At 34.5% G+C, this 24188-nt stretch overlaps 3 pseudogenes; all 3 read right to left on the minus strand.

The window, feature by feature from the left end:
* Window positions 1-787: 787 nt before the first annotated feature.
* LOC141495849 (olfactory receptor 2D2-like) lies at window positions 788-1712 on the minus strand (annotated as a pseudogene).
* A 6755-nt stretch (window positions 1713-8467) lies between these two features.
* Window positions 8468-8683, minus strand: LOC141517295 (phosphatidylinositol N-acetylglucosaminyltransferase subunit Y-like; annotated as a pseudogene).
* A 7807-nt stretch (window positions 8684-16490) lies between these two features.
* Window positions 16491-17516, minus strand: LOC141495902 (olfactory receptor 2D2-like; annotated as a pseudogene).
* Window positions 17517-24188: the final 6672 nt, after the last annotated feature.

Genomic DNA, 24188 nt, shown 5'->3' on the forward strand with positions numbered 1-24188 from the left:
GACCTCAGACACTAAACACTTAATAATTACCTAGCTGTGTGGCCTTGGGCAAGCCACTTAACCCCATTGCTTTGAAAAATCTAAAAAAAAATGCTACACTTAGTACAAAACACAAATGTATAGATCTTAAAATGTGGTCTAATCAGGACCTTATACAATGTTACTATAACAGTAAACATGCTTAACACTATTTCTATTAAAGTTAATTTAAGATCATATTAGAAAATTAGGGTCTACTAGTAAATAATGAGGCAGCCTTAGTGTCAAAAGCATTGTATTTAGATTACAACTTTTCGTTGATTGGTTGTGGAATTCTTGACAAATCACTGAAGGTATCAGTGCTTTTGGACAACTCTTACCTAAGACAATATAATTGGAATAGTTGTTAATCTTCTTTGATAGAGGAAATTTCCTTTATGATGGTTTGTGGCAACAATAAAATAACAAATTCATACATACATTTAAAAGAGAAGGTTAACTTTTTATTTCTCTCTCAACTAACTTCTCCAAAGTCTAGCATAGAATTGTTAGGGTCTTTGAAAGCATCAATCTTGAGTTCTCTATATTAAAGAAACTTCTGGAGAGATTAGTGCATCAGATCAAACTTCTTTCCATATTTGAGGCTTTGTAAGGTTGCACAATAAATATTATATAGTTATATATAATGAAGGTATAATATATTAATGCATTTTTTATTCTTTCTTATAAGGGAATTACCATTTCTTGACAGGGTAAGAAATAAATGTTGCAGATAAAGTTGTGGCCAAATACAATTATATTGTTAGACTCAGGGTCTACATGGTTTCCTCCGTTGGTTGCATTCCTGAATGCCCTCTTTACATACTTGTTTCTCAGGCTATAGATGAGAGGGCTAAGCATAGGGTTTATCACTGCATAAAATGCAGAAATAAATTTGGCTTGCTCTTTGGAAGACCTGGGGGTCATGTAGGACATTATTCCTGTTCCATAAAAAGGATGATCACAAGGAGGTGGGAACCACAGGTAGAGAATGCCTTGAGTATTCCAGAGGCTGTTTTCATTCTGACTACAGTCACTATAACAGAGCCATAGGATGCCAGGATAAGAGACACAGGTGCCAGAATAATAACTACTCCCATGAGGAAAATGATCATTTGTGAGTTATGAGTATCTACAGATGCCACAGTCAAGAAGGTAGATGCCTCACAAAAGAAATGAGCAATCTTGTTGTCTCCTTTGAAGGGGAGTAGTAGTGTGAATATAATATCCACCAAGGATATTAGAATACCACTGACCAAACACCCCATTGCTAAAAGGCCACACAATCTCCTTGTCATAATGATAGGGTAGTGCATGGGTAGTACAAGACCAGTCATAGGACATCACAGCTAGCAAGGCACATTGGGTAGCTCTAAAAATGAGGAAAAGAAAAAGTTGTACAGCACAGTGTCTGAAGGAAATGACCTTCCTCCTGGTTAGCATGTGGATCATGGCCTGGGGAACAATGTTGGTAGAGACGCAGAGGTCAGCTACAGACAAGTTGCATAGAAAAAATACATGGGTGTATGGAGTTGTGAATTAGTCAGAACTAGATAGATGAGAAGCAAGCTCCTAAGCACGGTAGCCAGGTAGACTGCCAGGAACAATACAAAGAGCAATACCTGAGTCTGAGGGTTATCAGAGAGACCCAAAAGGATGAATTCTGCCACCTAAGTCTGGTTGCTCTGACTCATGTTTTTTCTTTTTTAGATGGAAGGAAACAGATATTCAATATGGGACATTACCTAGAGAATCTTAGAACTTACAATGGAAGGAACTTGAGTTGACATCTGGTTCAAATGCCGTTGCAACCATCACCAGTTGCCTTAATGCATTTTTAATATTTACAGCATAAATACAGCAGAAAGAAGACATTTCATTGTTTGACAGTTCAAAGTTTTAAGAAATAATCCCTTATATATTTTGCTAATGTATGAAGAAACATCATGGTATAGTGGAGAGGACATGACATTGCTGGTATCTGAGGGAATCTACGAGATCTTTGATAATCATGACTAGTAATGACTTTTCTACTCTGCTCGGACATACTAGATTATGTGGCATACCTTGACTTCGGTTTCCTGAAGATCTGCTGAGATAATTACTTTTCCTCAGGGAAGGTCTTTGCACATGATTTGGGTTAGCATGATTTGCAATACCAGCATTATTTTTCTGTAGTCCAGGATAAACTGGGAAATAATCTGTAAGAGTTCCTTTAAAGAGAAATAATATTTCTGATGAATAACCTGATCCCTATGAGGCTTCTGTGTCAACTCAGTTTTTTCTTCTTGCAATAGCATTGTTATTTCCTGAATCTGTCATGCTTTTTTATGTCACATTCCAGGGTCATCGGAAGAAACATTAGTTATGCTGAATAAATTGAAGTCAGTGTTTAAGATTCTCCAAAATTAATTTTTAATAGATCATTTTATATATGCATAGGTATATGCATATATACACATATATATGTATATGTATATATATATGTGTATATATATATATGTATATATATATATATATATATATATATATATATATATATATATATATATATATGATATGTCTTTGTTGCTACAAACTTGACAGTTTGACTTGTTCTGAAGCGAGTCATTCCACTGATGGAGGAGAGTTCCATTTGGGGAAACTTGTCAATGCTGAGTTTATGAAGGTTTCTACAAAACTATTCTATGATACATGGTTTAGTGGAAAAGAACCCAGGATTTGGAATCAGGAGATATAGGTTCAAATGTGTCATTGGTATTTATTATTAGTTTGATCTTGGCAAATTATTTTATGTCTTAGTAACTCAGTTTCCTTTTCAGAAAATGAAGGGGATTTAGGTTGCTAGTTTCAAAATTCATTTAAAGATCTACATCTATATTCTTATGATCTTATGTTAGAAAATAACTACATTTAACGGGAAGTAACTATAGTAATGTATGCTTATACTTTCCCGATGGTGGCCTTATGTGATAGTTTTTAAAGAATAACTTAAAATTTTGGGTGTCCTCTGGGGGAGGGACAAAAACCATACATTTAGGTCATGGATATAAGTAGTAGTTCTCTTGGAAGTTAAGAAGGGATCAGTAATGATTTTTCAAGGTGTTATATGTTGCACTTACTTTTTATTTGTATTCTATTTTGGAGTAAGTTCTGATAATTATATCATCTTATTTTTATTTTCTAATTAACTTATGCACAACATTCTCTCCTTTTTTCCCTTCCCCTCAGTATCCTCCTTCTTTGCTCTTCTTCCTTCACCTCTGTCTCTGCATCTGCCTCTTTTTTTTGTCTCTGTCTCTTTTCCATTCCTCCTCTTTTTTTCTTCATTTCAGTAAAACTGACCAACACTTATGCATCAAATAAAGTTTGAGTTTCCAAGGGCATGAAAGTTTGAGTGATTTACTCAGGGACACAGCCAAATTTTGACTTTTAGGCAGCCTCATCAATTAAAAAAGATGGAATCATTAGAAATATAAAACAATGAACAAAACCCCATTCTAAATCCATTTTCAAAAAAAATTAACCTCAAATAATTTCAACATTTATATTTCAAATACGTAAATTTGAAAAAAATAGAATGTCAATAGAATGTAGGCAGAAAATTTTTGCTTTGGATTATTTTCTAGCACAGTGATAAATATTTGTTAATTTTTTGCAGGAAATAGTTAAGGGTTTAGAGAATATTCACTCACTGGAATTGTAACATTTTGAAACATGAGCTGCTAGCAACCCAGATGACTCAGGAGAAGTATTCCAGCATCTGGAAGGATTATTAGGTAATGGATTGCTGAGATCACCTTTATTAGCTATATTAGGGGTTATTAAATCCTGGCTTCCATATTTGTTGTGCACATATTATAGTAGGTTTATATTTAGATTTTTTCTATTATCAAAAAAGCATTTGTCTGTTGATTTTCCTCTTTGCTTTGTATTGTATTTTTGTGACTTGGTCTCCTTATTACTCCCAGGGTGCAAGTATGCTCACCCTCACAGATTGATCCCACTGTTGATTTGCATGGGAGTGTTGACCTGTTTCATTGTTAAATCTGGTTTGATTTTCCCCAACATTCTTAGAGAGTCTGGGGACCCCCAGTTTCTGGGGTTTTCTTGATTATTGGGTGCTTGATTAATGTAGAGAAAACATATTAGTAAAACGAAGCTCAAAATTGCTGTACTCAATGTATCCACCTGCCTCAATTTCCCTCCAGGATTCAAGTTTAAACCCGTACCACCACTCCAGGTCACAGTGAAGAGGTTGAAATGAACTTAGGACATTTTTATCCATATTATTATCATCAATTCAGTGTGATTTGATTGATAGTGTTTGTGATTGGGATATGCATGAAATCTAAAATTTCCTAAGGTTCTATTTTTTTTTTGGCAAGGCAAAGGGGTTAAGTACTTGCCTAAAGTCAAGGTAATTATTGAGTATCTGAGGCCGAATTTGAACACAAGTCCTCCTGACTCCAAGGCTGGTGCTCTATCTACTGCTTCACCTAGCTGTCCCCTAAGGATCTAATGAGATAATTGATGTGAAGATAACTTTGAACCTCCAACATGCTATAAACTCATTTCTCAGAATGACAAACATCAGACTCACAAATTTATTATATATTATGTCAAATTTCTAATTTCTTTCTATCCCTTCCTCCATCACTTCCGCTGATGCTCTCTTCCCTGCTCATTCAAATTAATGGACTGTCATGGTTCACTGAATGCTCTGATTTCCTATGTAGGAAACTCCCTCTATGGAAGCTTAATTGGAAGCCTAATGGATTTGCCCTTGCTTCTAAAGATGGCAAGCATCAGAGGTGGCATTTGAATCCAGGTTCCCTGACTCTTCACCTGGTTCTCTTTCCATGGTATCACTTTGCTTTGAGGAATACAGTCTTGGACCTTCATACTACACTTTTTTTCTCTTATCCCTTAGGATTAGCCTCATTTTTTATCTGACATTCATTATCAGATCAATTGATTTCCAATTCTTTCACTCACTTAGACATAATGAGTTTTGAATCCCTTTATTTTCTTGTCTGCCATTTTCCTTCTACATATGGGAAGTAGCTTTACCTTTCTATTTCCTCTGTTTTCTTCCATTTTTTGAGCTTAGATTCATTTGCGAGCCAAAAATCCTAGTCAGTGAATCATACAGGTAATCACATTTTGAAATAAAATTAGACAAAAAGAAAAATCAGTGTGATTTTATTTTAAAACCCTTGAGAGTTTTAAGAAAATTCCCTTTGGCATTCCATATATATTTCTCTCATTTTCTTATTAAATCTGCAGTTCTTTCAGTACTAACTTTATTTTTCAAATTTAGGGAGTTCAATTTTATTGACTATTTTCTTCTATTTCTTAAAGGATATGCTTATTTGTAAGCCATCTATTGTTTCTAGGGAGCAGTGAAGTTGGAATTCCAGTCTTAAAAGTGAATTTCTATATAATATTTGATTATGATTAACATACAAAGAAATGAATAATTTGATTATGAATAACCTACAAAGAAATGCCACCTCTTTAGAAAATATTGATTGGAACTATTGGTCATTCTGACTGAAATGATCTGAAATAACTGCTTAACATACTCCACTCATCTATTTGTAAAAAATTTCTTCCAGAATATCTATGATTTGTTAATATTTGAAAGAAATGAATTGACTATCATTAAAATTATTCTAAATTTTAGGCTTATTCAGTTAGAAAATGATACTGATTTATGCAACTTAAGGACAGTTGGCTGTCCTAAGTCTTTGCTATGTTTTAAAATATGATCCTTCTTTGCCTGTAAATAGGATAAGTTGTTTTAAAGTAGACTGGGAACTGGAATTCCTGAGCTTTGTTTTCTATTCTACATTAGATTTGTCCTAACCCTTCTTACATTTTCCTTTGTTTTTCTTTACTATTCTACTTCTTTTTATCAGCCTCTGCTAAGATTGATAATATCCAAGGTTCCAAAACAACCAGAAAGATTGATCTAGGAAAAGGAAAATCTTTACCTCATCCTTTCTTTCTGCTGTGGCATAAAAAGTTTCAGAGAATAGCAAAATCATAAAACCACACAATTTTACATAGAATTATGCTTACACATATACAGAATTATGTTAGGAAGAACACCATCTAATGCATTCTATTTGCTGTTGTTAAATCATTTCAGTCATGTCTGACTCTTTGTGATCGTGTTTGGGGTCTTCTTGGCAATGATACTGAGGTGGCTTGTTATTTCTTTCTCCAGCTCCTTTGATGGGTGAGGAAACTGAGTCAAATAGGGTTAAGTGACTCCAAGTTTAGCGCTCCAACTACTGTGCCAACTCATTGCAAACTAAATGTGGCTAAAATTTCTGTCTACCTAATTCCTAGTGAGGTTTTTATTATCTATCTATCTATCTATCTATCTATCTATCTATCTATCTATTTATCTATCTATCTATCATCCACCTACCTACCTATCTATTGTTCCCCCCCCACCCCAAGACAATGGAGTTAAGTGACTTGACCAAGATCACACAGTTGGGTAAACGTGTCTCAGGCTTCTTGACTCTAGGGTTAATGCTCTGTCCACTGTGTCACCTAGCTGCCCTCCTAATGAGTTATTTTAAAGGCATTCATTTATGGGGAGCTTCCTATTTGTGATTTAATTAATTTAACTTTTGATCTCTCATTCTCAGAAAATTTTTCTTCTATTAGACAAAAACATGCTTTTCGGCAGATGTTACCTATCACTCCTTTGGGTAACAATTGATTCCACTTTTATATGATATCTCTTCAAACACTCTTTTTTTTTTTTTAACAGATACTAAGTAATAAATATATAATGCTTTGAGACTTGCAAAGTGCTTTACAAATGCTGGCTTCCCCGCTTCCCCCCCCCCCCCCCCCCCACGCTTGCTCTTACAACAACCCTGGCAAGTAGTTGCTATTAGTATTTGGCAGATATGGCAACTGAGACAGAAATAAAGTGACTTGGTGAGGGTCACACAGCTAGTTAGTGTCAGAGGCTGGATTTGAACTTCGATCTTCCTCTATAGAAGCTAAATTGGAAGCCTAAATCGATTTGCCCTTGCTTCCAAAGATGGCAAGCATGAGAGGTAGCATTTGAATCCAGGTTCCCTGACTCTTCAGCTGGTTCTCTTTCCATGGTATCACTCTGCTTTGAGGAATACAGTCTTGGAACTTCATCTTTCTAGGAAGTGACAAGGTTCTGTCACTATGAGATCATAATGGATTTACTTGCTCTCCATTTACCCCTCAGAATGTGGTTTCTGGGAAGCTGTTTGCTCAGATGTCCTCTAGAGGAAGGGCGCATTTAAGGCAGTTTAGTGGAAGGAAAAGGAATGGAATTTTTGGGGTAGCAAATATGTTCTAAGGAACATGAATTTAGGGGGATTGAGGGAACAAAATATCAGATTTGTCACATCAATTTTTAAACCCAAGGTTGCATTCAGAAACACCATATGGTTTTCTAGAGCTTGGTGATCCAAGGGTTAAATAAATTTGGTCTTTGATGTTTGGAACAACATTTTTAGGCATTTCTTGGTTGATGATCCTTTGCCAGATCATCATGTTTATTTGAAGGAGGCTAGTTTCCTCATCTCCCCCCCCCCAGGAATGATAATACTTATATCCAGCTCCCTCACCACTTAAGACTTATCTTTTCCTTTATTTATAGATAGGAATTGTCAGAAAGATGGTCATTCCACTCCAAACCAATTTCTTTCACATAAAGATGATGATGATGATGATGATGATGATGACTACTACCTTTTCAATAATACTTTGAATTATAAGTTTAGGCTAAAATGTATATATATATATATATATATGTATATATATATATATATATATATATATATATATATATCCACACCTACACCACACCCACACACCCACACCCATATACCCACAACCCTCCTTACCCCCCACATATATATGTATACAAAAATACTCCTGTCAGCTCAGTGCTATTATCATTTCCTTTTTTTCAAATAAAGAAACTGAGGCTGAGGCAGGTTAAGTGACCTTATTTAGGGTTACATACTTTGCAAGTGTCTGAGCTGGGATTTAACATATAACTTTCTGACTTTAATTCCAGCACTATTCACTCTGTACCCATTTCTTTTTTTAAATGTATTGAACTTTTAATTGAGTATAATTAAAACTAAAAATCAAGCATTTATTCAGATCAAGATTAGGGCTGTTAAGTCCAAGAAAAGAGTATTTTAGTGAAACAAATACAGTGATTCCTCTCTTTCCCCCTTCAAGTATGGAAGAGGTAAGATAAAAAAGAAACTCATTTAACTTTCTTTACTCATGAGAGAGGGTTAAAAATCTTAGTTCCCTTTGAAAATGCAATCATTCCAGTGTTAAATGGAGTAGAATTATACATTTCTCTGTTTAATATGAATCACAGGGCCTAAGAACATTTAGTGTCTCAGGGTCAGTCATGGTGTTAATTGTGTCTAAAGAGCTTAATACCCATCCAGGTCCAGAGGTGAAAGAACACATACACTGGAATGGTGATTGGCAAGAGAAGACTGTAAAAGCAAAGGCTGCTTGTGCTGGTGCAACTGTCGGGGAAGTGTTCATCTACAGAGGCTGAGTAAAACAATCCAGCTCAAGAAATCAGAGGAGCAAGCACAGTCAATGTGGGCAGAGACAGAAACATTTTCTTGACTGCTTATCTTTCCCTCCTCCAATGTAGGAATCCTTAATAGAAACAGGCTATTCGTGTTCTTTTTTTTCCTGTTGCTTATTCTGGTGGATCATTCTTGCTGCCTGTGGTATCATATTAGGAATGCCATCGACGACTGGATAAGCAATTCCCAATTCTTCATGAATCAGTTCATTTGTTGACATTTCATACCTGAGGGGCTTCTTGGAGAGCGGGCACACCAGGACCTCCAGCAGGGCCCCATCCCAGGCCGCCGGGGGCGAGGCCCGGTGGGAGCCCGTGCCACCCGAGCTCGCTCTGCTGCCCGCAGCAGCGCACACGCAGCCCGGCCGTGGCTCAGCATGGACCCTCCCTCGGCTGGGAGACCCTCCGCACCTCCGCACCTCCGCGACGCCTGTACCCACTTCTAAGGAAAGATTTATGTAAATAGTATTCAAATAAATCAAAGTACTTCTTCCTTTCATTAAAGTCATCAACTATTTATTTCATGCCAGTTCCTGAGGAAGTGATGATGAGAGAGACTCGGGTCTCATGTGGAAAACAATTTCCCTGTATCTATAGCCAAGGAGAGAATATTAAGATATCAGTTTTGGTGGGCAGGAAATTCAAATATCCTTGAAACATGCAATATCAAAGTTCCCCTCCTTCGGTAACCCTTCCTACTTTTTCCCTTCCCATCTGAAACCTAGCTTCCTCACCTGGAAGACAAAAAGGACTAGGAATGCTTCTCATAACCAGTGAAGAGAATCCAAATGCCAAGCAGAAAAAATGCTTGAGAAGTAGATATTTGGCTATATGAATGGGAGAGAAAGCACAAGGATCTTGTCCTGAAGGCAGAGAATACATTTCAAATACTTGCAAAAGCATTAGGAAACGGAAAGGATACAAATTGGGGGTGGGGGTGGGGAAGAAAGGAAAGAAAATTGCTTCAAACCAATTCTTTGATTAGCAAGTCTCCTTTCAAATAAAGGCTGATTCTTTGAGGATAGTCCTATTTAATCGGTTTTGGTGTGAGTTGATCTCTGGAGCATCTATTATACTCTAGAGGATTTCTGCTTCTCATTAGGGGAGATCTGTTACCACTTTTCTTTTCAGAAGGGTTCTCAAGTAGTTAACAAGAAAAACATTTTTTTTTCCTAAAAGCTAATTCAAAGCTCTAGTTATAGCCCTAAGCTCTGAAAAGTATACTGTGCATACTCTTGAACAGTGGCACTTTGATTGACCAGTGAGCCAGTGATTCATTACATTCTCTCCCCTGTTAAAAAATTTGCCATCCTTGTTAAATCAATCCCAGCGAATTATCTGTTTATATCCCCTTATCAAATACTACACTACTGCACTCATTTGCTTCTGTATATTGTATATCTAATTCTTCATCTCCCAGAGTATCCCTCCATCCTACTCCTTAATTTGTTTTGCTATCTTAAAATTTTATTTTCCACCAATTACATGTAAAAACAACTTTAGCATTTTTGTTGAATTTTGAATTCCAAAATCTCTTTCAACCTTTCATTCCTTCCCCTTTGAGAAGGCAATTTCTATATAAATCTTACTATAGAAAAAAATGCAATCAAAAACCCCAAAGAAAATAAAGAAAAACTATGCTTTGATCTGCATTCAGACTCCATCAGTTCTTTTTCTGAAGATAGATAGCATTTTCATCACATGTTCTTTAGAATTAACTTAGATTAATGTATTGCTGAGAAAAATTAAATTATTCAGAATTGATCATCACACACTATTGCAGTAATTGTGTACAATGTTCTCCTGGTTCTGTTCATTTCACTTTGCATCAGTTCATGTAAGCCTTTCCAAGTTTTTCTGCGAGCATCCTGCTCATCAACTCTTATGGCACCACAGTATTCTATCATAATAATATACAATATCTTGTACAGTCTTTCCCCAATTGATAGACATCCCCTCAATTTCCAGTTCTTTGCCACCACATAAGGAATTGCTATAAATATTTTTGTCTATATAGGTCTTTTTCCTTTCTGTTTTTTTGTGTCTCTTTGACCCCAGACCTAATAGTGGTATTGCTTGGTCAAAGGATATGTGTGGTTTTGTAACTCTTTTTGCTAAATTGCCTTCTGGAATGTCTGAATCAGTATATACTTTATTGCTTTCATTACTAACAATTTTCCCACATTCCCCCCAACATTTATCATTTTCCTTTTCTAGTATATTGGCTAATCTGATTGGTGAAGTGTGGTAGCTAAGTTGTTTAATATGCATTTCTCTAATCAATTTTGATTGAGGACATTTCTTCGTATAATTATAGATAGATTTAATCATTTCATCTGAAAACTATCTGTTCATATCCCTTCATAATTTATCAATTGAGGAATGAATCTTCTATAAATTTGAATCAGTTTTTTTATGAGATTTTTATCAGAGAAACTTGCTGTGACTATTATGTATTTCCCTTCATCTTATTGTCTCCCTGTTTATCCCATTTTCTCACCCAATTCATTCTCAAAAGCATTTTGTTTTTGACTTTTACCTCTCCTATTTACCCCTTCTATCACTTTTGTCTTATCCAGTTCCTCCTCATACTCTCCTTTATATTAAAATAAATTTCTATATTCAATTATGTATGTATGTTATTTTCTCTTTGAGCAATTTCAATGAGACTAAGTTTTGCGCATTCTCCTCCACTTCCTTCATTTTCTCCACTGTAAAATCTCTTTCATGTCTCTTTTATGTCAGATAATTTATCCCATTCTATCTCCCTTTTCTCTTTCCCCAATGCATTTCTCTTTCTCATTCCTTAATTTTATTTTTAGGTAGTTATTCCATCATTTTCAACTCACCCCTGTGCCCTTTACATATGTTCTCTTTAAAAGTATTTTATTTTTAATTTGTTGAATAAAACAAGCATTTATATAATATAGTTTAATAAAAAGATAATTGCATGGGAAACTGCAAATCTATTATGTGCAGTTTGCTATTTCTTGCAAAAATATAATACAAAGTTTCTTTCTTTCTTTTTCTTCTTATCCTTCCCCTTTCCCCTCATGGCTACCATTATGCAGTGTAAATATGTAAGGGTAAAATTATTCTAAATATGCTTCTATTTATCTGTTCTTTCTCTGGGTGCAGATAACATCTTTCTTCACATGTCCTTTATAGTTATTATGGCATTTATAAATAGTCATTCTCTCTCTCTCTCTCTCCCTCTCTTTAGGTTTTTTTGGGCAAGACAATGGGGTTAAGTGACTTGCCCAAGGTCACACAGCTAGGTTAATTATTAAGTGTCTGAGGACGGATATAAACTCAGGGCCTCCTGATTCCAGGGCCTGTATTCTATTCACTGCACCACCTAGCTGCCCCCCAAATCATTCTCAAAACAATATTGCTCTTACCATATACAATGCTCTTGGTTCTGTTCATTTTACTTTTCATTATTTTGTATGTCTTTCCATGTTTTTATAAAAATTATTAATCTCATTTTTCTTATACCATAGTAGTCTTCCATCACAATCATCAACCACAACTTTTTATCCATTCCCCAGTTGATGGGCATACTTTCAATTTTTTGTTTTTTTTGTCACCACAAAGAGAGTGACTATAAATATTTTTATGACATATAGGTTCTTTTTCTTTTTCCCAAGATATTTTCAGAAATAGAACAAGTAGTGGTATTGCTGGGTTAAAGGGTATAGGTAGTTTAATAACATTTTAGGCATAATTCCAAATTATTCTTCAAAATATTTGGATCAGTTTCACCAATTTCACCAATAATGAACTGGTGTCCAAATTTTCAGACATCCTCTTCAACATTTGTCATTTTCTCCTTCTATCATTTTAGTCAATTTAATAGATATAGATATAAATAGATATAAATTCTATCTCAAGGTAGTTTTAGTTTGCATATCTCTATTCAATAAAGATTTAGAATTTTTTTTTCACAGGACCTTAAATTGTTTTGATTTCTTTTTTTCTTTTTTATTCTTTTTTGATTTTTGCAAGGTAATGGGGTTAAGTGATTTGCTTAGGGTCACACAGATAGGTAATTATTAAGTGCCTGAGACTGAATTTGAACTCAGGACCAGGACTGATGTTTTAACCACTACTCATCTAGCTGCCCCATTTTGATTTCTTCATTGGAAAATTACTTGCTCATGTTCTTTAATCATTTTTCAATTGGGGTGTGACTCATATTATTATAGATTGATAATGTTATTTATATATTTTAGATATGAGACTTTTATCTGACAAGCTATCTATAAATCACCCCCCCCCGCCCTACCATCACCATTTTGTACTTTCTTTCTGATCCTGGCTACATATGTTTTATTTCTATAACCCCTTTTTAATTTAATGTAATCAGAATGATCCACTTTATACCTAACTTTGTTTTCTATCTTTTGTTTATTCATATATTTGCCTCTCCATAAATTTGATAGGTAGTATATTCCATGTTGTAATTTTCTTATAGAAATCGCCCTCTAAATAAATCTTGTATCCATTTTGATCTTATTTTGGATTGTGGTGTAAGATATTGATCTATGCCCAGTTTCTGCCATACTGCTTTCCACTTTTATCAATAATTATTTTTACCCAATAATGAATTTTTCTTCCCAAATCTTAAGTTTTTATGCTTGACAAATACAAGGTCATTGTGTTTATTTTCTGTTGTAAATTGTATCCCTACTCTACTGCATTGATGTCCCTTTTTATTTCTTAGCCATTACTAGATAGTTTTGATAATTACTGCCTCATAATGCAGTTTAAGATCTGGTATTGCTAACCCTTCTCCTTTACACTCCCCTTGAAAAGCTCCCTCATTTTTTATTTTCATGTTCTTGACTTTTTGTTCTTCCAAATGAATTTTGTTATTATTTTTATAATTCAGAATTTTTTTGCTAATTTAATAGGGATGGCATTAAATAAAATAATAAAGTAAATTAGTTTGGGTAAAATTGTCATTTTTCTTAAATTTTCCTATGTACAATTAATATTTCTCCAATTTAAATCTTATTTTTATAATTTTTTTTAATAGAGTTCCTGGTTTTGTTTTTGGCAGGTGTATTCCCAAGTGCAAATATATATATATATATATATATATATATATAAATATATATATATATATATATATATATATATATACACACACACACAAATACGTGTGTGTATGTTTATGTGTGTATATATACATTTATAGTGTTTAGAAGGATTATTTTAAATAGGGTATTTAACTATCTCTTTTTGAAGAGTTTTATTTGTGATATATAAGAATGCTGATGAATTAATTATGTGAAATTATATCTTGCTTCTTTGCTAAAATTATTGCTTCAAATAATTTTTTAGTTTAGGCTGAAGGATTTCCCAATATATCACATATCACCTGCAGAAGAAATAGTTTTATTATCATATTCCCTGATCTGATTCCTTATATTTATTTTTATCTCTCAATGCTATTACTAGGATTTCCAATTCAATATTGAATAATAATGGTGATAATGGCTATCCACCTGATTTTATTGAGAAGTTTTCTAGGTTTATCTCAATTAAAATAATGCTTGTTAATGGTTTAGATAAATTCTATTTATCAATATAAGGAAAAATCCATTTATGCCTATACTTTCAAGCATTTTTAGGAAAAATAAGTGAACTTTATCAAAATCTCTTTTTTTGTTTATTGATTTCATTATATGATAATTTAACTTTTATTATTGATATAGTCAAATATGTTAATAATTTTCATTGCATCCCTACATTCCTGGTATAAGTCCACTTGATAGTAATGTATAATCTTCATAACATTTTTATAATCTTTGAACCAATATTTTAAGATTTTTATATACATAATCATTAATGAAATTGGTCTTTAATTTTTTTTTCTATTCTTATATTCCCTGCTTAGGTATCAGTATCATATTTGTTTTATAAAAGGAATTTGGTAGCTGCCCCTACTAGTAAACTGGTAAAAGAAAAAGGTCTGTGGAGTCTTAGTGTTCAATGGTATCAAATACATGTGTGGACATGTGATATATATTCATGTCTCTCTCCTAGAATTGGTTACTCAGTCTTGTGTCTGAATGTGACTGAGGGGAGAGAGAACAGTTTAGGTTAGATCATTGAACATTCCCTGCCTGGACAAGCATCCCTGAAGGTGACTCTTTCTTTGAAGGCTACCAACTCTCTTTTCTTCTTCTTTTTTCTTCTTCTTCTTCCTCCTCCTCCTTCTACTCGTTCTTCTTTCTTGGTTTTTGCAAAGTAATGGGATTAAGTGTGACCTTGCCTAAGGTCACACAGGTAATTATTAAGTGTCTGAGCCAGGATTTGAACTCAGGTACTCCTGGCTCCAGAATCAGTGCTCCATCCATTGCACCATCTAGCTGCCCCTAGCCTTTTACTTCTTTTAATATTTTCTTGTCTCATGGAGCCATTGGATTTCATTTGGTTCAATTTGCTTCAGCAAGATTTTGATCTCTTGTATCATGCTGTTCATTCCCTTTGCAATTCTTTAATCCAAAGTATTCATTCTCCCACTTTCTAGCCCAGTTTTTTCCTCTAGTATTATCATTTTGGGGCAGCTAGGTGGTATAATGCATAGAGTGTTGAGCCATCAATCATACTTTTCATCATGGGCTTAAATCTGGTCTCAGACACATATTACTTATGTGACCCTGGGCAAATCATTTAACCTTGTTTGCCTCAGGTTCCTCATCTTTAAAAAGAACTGGAGAAGAAAATGTCAAACCACTTCTTTATCTTTGCCAAGAAAACCCCAACAGGGGTCACAAAGAGATGGACTTAACTAAAAACATCTGAACAGTAAAACTATCATTTCATTGACAAATATATTTAAAAACTTTTCAAGCTTTTGTTTCATCTTTTCCAGGAATTCCATTTTAATTTATAACTAAGTTGAAACTTTCCTTGTCAATGATTTGGACTCATTCTCTTCTTTTTTTGGATCTTAAACTTCTCTACCATCGATAGATTTTCAAAGGGGGAATCTTTTATTTTTTGCTCATTTTTCCAATCTAATTCTTGATAGACTTGATGTTAAGCCTGGGTTCAATTTTAGATCTGTAAGGAAGGTTTCTGTAGGTCCTGGTGGCTACTTACTTGGATAACTGATTGTTGTGTTTTTTATTCCAGGACAAAGGGACTGGCTAGTGACCTGAAATATTTCAGTGTTCATAAAGTGGTCTGATTCAGGGCAGAGTCTCTTTACTTTCCCCTTTGTCAGAGATCTGTAATGTCCTGACCTGGAACTGGATGGAAAAAATGTTAAAATACAATTCAACTCCTTATCAACCAACTCCATTGGTTTAGAGTGATTCAACTGTAGGCACTTTTTGGGTCTAGAATTTATATCCTGGTTATTCTTGTTAGACTAATTGCTAGAACACCCAACTCTAATTCTGGGATCTGGACTTCATATCTGCTGCTTTGCTTCTGAGCATCTTCTTTTCTACCCAAGGCCTTTCTACCAGAGTAAGTCATGCCCATGTACAGGTACCTTTCTGAGTCTGCCCTGGATCTTTGACCAACTGGATAGGGAGCATCAAAAGTGTTAGTTAATATCTGTCTCTGTCAAGTTTCCCTGGTACTGGTTTGGGGAACTTTGGTATAGATTTGGGACTTATTTTTGCAATAGTTCAATTCTTTCCTTAAGTCAACATATACTATGTGTTTGGCCTTATCCCATAATTTAGACATTGTAAGAATAAATAATAAATCTTACATGCATATGTAAATATACAGACATATGTACCTCTCTATATCAATATATAGATAGATAGATAATAAAAGTTCAATATGTGCCTTTATTCCCCACCACTAATCACAGAAGTATAGCCATTTCATTTAGAGGGTCACACAGTAAGTGATGGAGGTGAAAAATTTGGCCAAATTTAATTACAGAGTGAAAAATCAAGGTTTTTCAGACTTTCCATTTCTTGGCTGAATTTCTGAGTGCCTTCTTCACATCCTTATTCCTCAGACTATAGATAAAAGGGTTAAGCATAGGGTTTACCACTGTATAAAATATAGAAACCAGCTTGGCCTGCTCCTTGGAGGACTTGGGGGTCATATAGGAAATTATTGCTGTCCCATAAAAAAGGATGACCACAAGGAGGTGGGAGCCACAGGTGGAGAATGCCTTGAGCCTCCCTGATGTTGTCTTTATTCTGACCACGGTTACTATAATAGAGCCATAGGAGTCCAGAATCAGGGACATAGGTACAAGAAGAATTACCACCCCTATGAGGAAAATGGCTATCTCTGTTTTGTGACTATCTGTAGATGCCAAGGCTAGGAGGGCAGGGGCCTCACAAAAGAAATGATCAATCCTATTTCTTCCTTGGTATGGGAGGCATAGTGTGAATGCAGTATCTACCAAGGATACTACAATGCCACTTGCCCAACACCCCAAGGCCAAATGGACATATACCCTCCCTGTCATGATGAGAGGGTAGTGCATGGGGTCACAGACTGCCAAATAGCAGTCATATGACATTACAGCTAACAAGGCACATTGTGTAGCTCCAAAAATGAGGGAGAGGAAAAGCTGAGTAGCACAGCCTATGAAAGAAATGACCTTCCTCATGGTCAGCATGTGGACTAGGGTTTGGGGAACAATGTTGGAAGAGAGCCCAAAGTCAGCTAGCGATAAGTTGCAAAGGAAAAAGTACATGGGTGTATGAAGCTGTGAGTTAGTTAGAACTAGATAGATGAGGAGTAAACCTCCAAGCACAGTAATTAAGTAGATTCCCAGGAACAATATAAAGAGCAGCAACTTAGTCTGAGGGTCATCAGAAAGTCCCAGAAAGAGGAATTCTGTCACCCAGGTCTGGTTGGTCTTGCTCATGTTCAGTATTCCTGCGTCTTTAGAAAAGAGGCAACAGTTAATTTTATGTGGGGATATAACTTCTAGAATTATAGAGTCTTACTGTTGGAAGGAACTTAATATGTCTTCCTCTCTGACCATCACCAACTGTCCTATAACATTTCTAATGAACATTTCTTATTATGAATGATATATTAAAATAGGAGTTAACCATTTCATTGTTGGACAACTCCAAGTGTTAAAAAAATATTCCATTGTATATTCAGCTGACACATTAAAAGACATCATGGTGTAATGAAGAGCAAAGTGTTCTTGCTGGTGTCTGAGTCTTAATGGTTAACATAAATCTATTGTCAGATAGTCACAAAATGCTAGGGAGGAGAACAATGGAGTAGAGAAAGCTCTTTGGAATAGCAAGACTGGATATCATGATAATCTGTGTCTTCAGATTCCTTTCTCTTCATTTGTATCCATGTGTTTACATGTTCTGTTAGTCTATAGGATGGAATAAACATTAGGTTTCTTATATTTGCCCTTTGGGTCCTCCATTGGAAAACACCAATGCAAATAATTTGAAGCTTGGGACATTCCTTCTATTCCAACCCACAAAAGAGCTCAACTTTAACATATAATTGAAAATCAAGAAATAGGGTATAAAAATTAGCAAACAAGAAAAAAAGACCATGACCTAAAAAACTACTATGGTGACAGGGAAAATAAAGACACAAAATAGTGAAGTTAAAACAGCAATAAATAAAGCCTCCCCAAAGAAAAATCTGAATTGGTACAAGCTCAACAAGAATTCACAAAAGAACTAAAACATTATTTTCAAAATCAAATGAATGGTAGAGGAAAATTTAGGTGAAGAAATGAGACTGAGGGAACAAAATTATGGACAGACAATTAACAACAGTCAAAAAGGGTCACAAAAATACTGAAGAAAATAATACCTTAAAAACAGAATTGGTCAAATAGAAAAGGAAGTACAAAAAACTCATTGGAGAAAAATAGTTATATGTGGAACTCTTAAGAATTTTATCATTATTAGAGTAGTTCAAAAGGAGTTTACAGAAAGGGAATAGGAGGGGGCAGCTAGGTGGCTCAGTGGATAGAGCATGGGCCCTGGAGTCAGGAGTACCTGAGTTCAAATCCGGCCTTAGACACTTAATAATTACCTAGCTATGTGGCCTTGGGCAAGCCACTTAACCCCACTGCCTTGCAACCCCTCCCAAAACCCCAAGGGAATAGGAGAGAGTTAATTATTTTGGAAAAATGTGAAAAAATGAACATTTTTGAAGGATGCTTTGGTGGAGGGAGAATAGGAGAATAGGAGAAATCATCTCATATAAGAGATATGCAAGGAAGAATTTTTACAGTACATAAAAAATGATGGGAGAGGCAGTAATACTTCAACCTCATTCTCATCTAAATTGGTTCAAAAGGAATGTATTTATGTGTGTGTCTTATACATACGCACACACACACACACAACTTAATTGGATATAAATCATTTTACCCAATAGGGAAGTGGGAGAAGAAGGGGATAGAGCGAGCAATGGTAAGAAGTGGGAAGATAAAAGAAGGTGAAGGTCAGAAGCAAAAATGACTTTAGAGGAATACCAGATAGAAAGAGAGAGAAGGGTAAAGAGAAGAAAAACGAATGGAGGGAAATACATAGTTATTAATCATTACTGTGAATGAGAATGGGATAAACTTATCCTTAACATGGAAGCAGAGAGCAGAATGGATTAAAACAACAGAATTCAGCAATATGCTGTTGAAAGAAACAAACTTGAAACAGAGATACAGAGAGTTAAAGCAAGGGACTTGAACAGAAACTATTATGCTTCAGCTGAAGTATTAAAAGGATAACAGTGATGATCTTAGGCAAAGGAAAAGCAAAGAGGCATCTAATTAAAAGAGGTAAGCAGGGAAACTACATCTTGCTAAAAGAAACCATAGACACTGAAGTAATATCAATATTAATTATATATATATATACATATACATATGTTTATACATCAATTATCAAAACATTCAAATTCTTAAAGGAAAAGTTAAATGAGTTACAGGAGGAAATAGACAATAGTACTATACTAATGGAGGGGGAACCTCAACTTTTCCTTTTCAGAGATGGGTAAATATAACTATACAATTAATAAAAAATGTGTTTGATCTCTGGAGAAAATTGAATGGGAATAGAAACGTGTCTCCCTTTTTTTCTCAGTAATGTATAGAATTTTCAAAAAATTGTTCATATATTAGGGCATAAAAATCTCACAACCAAATACAGAAAAACTGAAACACTAATCTTTCCAAACCATAATAAAATAAAAATTACCTTCGATAAAGGACCATTAGAAGCATAGACTAAAATTATTTTGCAAAATAATCAGCTTAATCCTAAAGAATGAGTGGGTCAAAGAGCAAATCAATTAAAAATTTCATTAAAGAGAATGACAACAATGAGGCAGTATACCATAATTTGTGGGATGTAGCCAAAGCAATACTTAAAGGAAAATTTATTTTTAATATTTCTAATATATTCTAATTTTTAATATTTGTAAATGCATGCATCAATTAAAAGAAAAAAGAGTAGATAAATGAATTGGGGATGCAGTTAAAAACCTAGAAAAAGTACAAACTAAAACTTCTCAATTAAACACAAAAATGGAAATCCTGGAAATCAAAAGAATAAATTAATAAATTTGAAAGTTAAAAAAAATACTGCATAGAAATAATAAATAAAAGCAGGTACTGGTTTTATGAAAAAATAGATAAACCATTTGTTAATTTTATTTTTAAAAAAGTAAAAAGAAAATCAAATTACCAGCATCAAGAAGAAAATTAAATTACTAGTATCAAGAAGAAAATCAAATTAACAATCAAGAAGAAATTAAAACGATTATTGGGATTTATTTTGCCCAATGATATGACAGTAATATTGGTCTGGAGTCAGGAAGACTCATCTTTCTCAGTGCAAATCTGGCCACAGCATTTACTACCTCTGTGACTGTGGGCAAATCACTTACCCCTATATGCCTCAGTTCTTCATTTGTAAAATAAGCTAGAGAAGAAAAAAGCAAGTCACTGGAGTGTCTTGTAAACAAACAAACAAATAAAAAACCAAAAAGGATTATAAAGATTCAGACAGGATTGAAAAAATAACTTAACATCAAAAACTCTTGATAACCTAAGTGAAATCCTTTTCATCTGAAAATTTACGAATTCATTATATTTATAAAAAGATAACCTGCCCTCATATGTTTCCTTTTTTTTTTTTGGCAAGGCAAATGGGGTTAAGTGGCTTGCCCAAGGCCACACAGCTAGGTAATTATTAAGTGTCTGAGACCGGATTTGAACCCAGCCTCATATGTTTCTTAATTGATTTAGTTATTATTGGATAAAAATTTTATCAATTTTGTGGACTTGTTTTATATCTTGCTACTTCAACTAAAGCAACTGTTTATTAAAATTTCTTTGCTCACTTTTGGGTTCCCCCCCCCAGAATCTTCAGAAACAGTCATAGTTTTGTCTTCTCTTTATCTGTTTTTATGCTTTTAGTATTTGTCTATTTTCTTATTGCATTTCTACACTTATGTTAAATGACAGGAAGGAAAGGAACATTCTATTTTCTCTCAGCATTTTCTAATTGTTTTTTTAAAAGAATATACAAATGTTATTCTTTTTTTTTATCTCTTGATGTAATCATATAGTTTTGTATTTTTGCCTTTCCCTCTCAATGCTTCCAGATACACTCTTTTAGCTACAAGCATATCTGCTGTTCTCTGTTCAGACTTTAAGGCTACCATGTTGTTTGACTGCCCTGGGGCTGGTTTTTCTGGTCACCTCTTTTCCTATCATCTGTGGGTTTCTGTTTGACTTTTGGCAAAAATCTGGAGGAAAAAGAAGTGACTTTCTGTAGTTTCTAATTGAATATCTTGATACATTTTTTGTCTGATACATTTTTTCCATTTTTTTTGTGGAGTAGATATTTTGGAAGGGGAGAGTTAGTAGTTTTTGTTCAAGCAACTATCATAGCCAAAAGTCCCTCATAAATAATATAAATTGTTAATTTTTCTTTATCCTCCTCTTTTAATTCTTTTCCTTTCCCTATCAAGTTAAACAGATGGGTCAAAATTTCTTCTCTTTCCTTCTGCCTTCTAAGTTATTTTTAAAGAGTATTCTTTTACTGTGTCCTTTTCAAGAAGTTTTTTTTTTTTCGTATCCTCATCATTTCTCTTCTTTTCTAGTCTACTTTGAATTTTCTGTGCTCATTCTTGGATTATATCCTCTTTTATTCTATGTCCCTCATGTATCTTTTTAAAGCTTCTGAAATACCAGGATTGAACTTTTCTATATCATTTTCCTCTTACTGATTTTGTAGATTTTTATCCTATTATAATTTATTCCTTCTTTACTCTTAGTAATATGAATTCATACATGACACCATGATCAATATAAATAGTGTTTAGGATATCTGGTTCTATCTTGCTATTCCCATGGTCCATTCTTTATTCCTAAAACTGTTTTTGTATTATAAGATCTATTCTCTCTCTTAACCTCACCACTTTAGGTCCTGACTCACTCAGACTCTCAAATGGCTTGGGATACTGTCTCAGGATTTAAAACTCTATCTCAGAGACAGTAGTTTGAAAATGTATAAATAAATTCCCCCTTCTCTCATCTCCTGGAAATATATATTATAAACTCTCATTCTTTTATTGCAGGCACAAACCTCAGGTATGTGAATGTTCTTTAATCACTTATTCTTTTCACTTTTGCAACAAGTTCCCCTACCTTTCTTAGTTCCTTCCCTCCATTACTTTTATTTCATTCTCCCAATGTCATCTACTTTTGGGGAGAAATTATATGTATGATTATGTCTTCATTATTAATCTATGGAACTTGTATAGATGCTTTACATATTCTCCTTTGTTCATTACTGTTTCTGACTTTGCCAACATGCCTTCCTGCTCTGTTATTCCTCGCTACAATAGATATTGATATATTTATTGGGGTTGATGGAATTTGAACCATGGAGTACTATTTCAATTCTTCCGCCTTTGCTTTTTTTCCCGAATTTTTAATTTTCTCTAAACATTTAAGTTCTTTTTGTCCCTTAATGGCATCTTTTGATTCTTCTTTTTTAGGTTTTTTTTTTGCAAGGCAAACAGGGTTAAGTGGCTTGCCCAAGGCCACACAGCTAGGTAATTATTAAGTGTCTGAGACCGGATTTGAACCCAGGTACTCCTGACTCCAAGGCCCGTGCATTATCCACTACGCCACCTAGCCGCCCTTGATTCTTTTTTTTTTTTACTACCACAGATCAATTATTAACTTAAGCTCTAGAATCTATTGATATGAGATAATTGATTTCACCACTTTGTCTTTTCTTGATAATTGTACTTCCTTACTCTTTGTGTATTTCTGTTGAAGTCAAGCTATTTAAAGGTTGAATGTTTGATTCAACTTGTATTTTTCTTCTTCATGAATGCCTGTATGCCTCACTTTTGTTGAATTTCTATGTTTTGAAAAAATAAGCTCAGGCTTGCAAGAAATGTTATTTTAGGCTGAGCCACAATGGTGCTGCTTGTTGCTCAACAGTCTTATTTCTTCTCAGGGTCTCCATTCTAGAGAAAATTATACTCAAAAATATGTACTCTTTTTAACCCAAACTGGATCTGTGACTCAGACTTAGGTAGAGGGCAGCAAGGCTGCCAGTTGGCACAGTGTGTCCCAGAAATGCTCTGAAGGAGCCCCGATTTGGGTATGGACTTCTTTTCCTGGTACATAGCCTTTCCCTGCATTTACATGTATACTCTTGGACTCATCCTGTCCCCAGTGTAGGCAAACTTCTCTGTCTCCTCATGCTGAATGGTGATGGATAAATGACTCACTGCAAGCTTCCCTCCTGGTTTTCACCATCAGGATTCATTCTGGTTCATTTTCAAGTTTTGTTTGTAGAAGTTTTGTGAAAGGGAAAATGACTTTTTGGTTCTTTCCTCTTCTTATGGCTTTACTTCTATTAATACTAGTTTAAGACCAGGATAGAGAAGCACAGTCATCTGGTAAATAATGATTCAGCTTCAGTGTCAAAATATTATGTTTAAGTCACAACTCTGTCATCTACAAGCTATATGAACCTGGGCTTAAGTATGTGGATTTAACCCTTTAATGTCCCTTAGTAAGTCTTATATAGGACCACATAACTTTTAATTTTCGCCTGTTTCCACCGATAGAAATAGTTTCTTCAATGGTTTCCTCAATTACCCTACAATAGTTAATGAAAGATTTATGCATATTTGCAAAGGACAAGCTAAATTTGTAGGCCTCTCAGATAGGTTACTAAAAGCCTGAATGCCTTTCTTAGTTCCTATAACTCTTTATACCACATGTGACTCTGTTTACCAAAGTCCAGCACATAATTTCTAGGGCCAATGAAAACTCTAAATCAATCATACTCATTTCTTTATCCTCCATGTTAATAAAACTACACCAAAATCTTTTGAGCATTTATATAACTTCATACTTCTGCCCATAATGAAAAGATATGCAACAAATATTTCCACACATATGTAAACACACATATAATGTATATGCACATGCATGTAGGGGAAAATATCTTTTGCTCTTCCTCATAACTTCCTGCTAGGAACTACATAATAAGTATTGGAGGTAAGAGATTTTTAC

Source organism: Macrotis lagotis, chromosome 1 (genome assembly GCF_037893015.1).
Source record: "Macrotis lagotis isolate mMagLag1 chromosome 1, bilby.v1.9.chrom.fasta, whole genome shotgun sequence".
Classification (NCBI taxonomy): domain Eukaryota; kingdom Metazoa; phylum Chordata; class Mammalia; order Peramelemorphia; family Peramelidae; genus Macrotis; species Macrotis lagotis.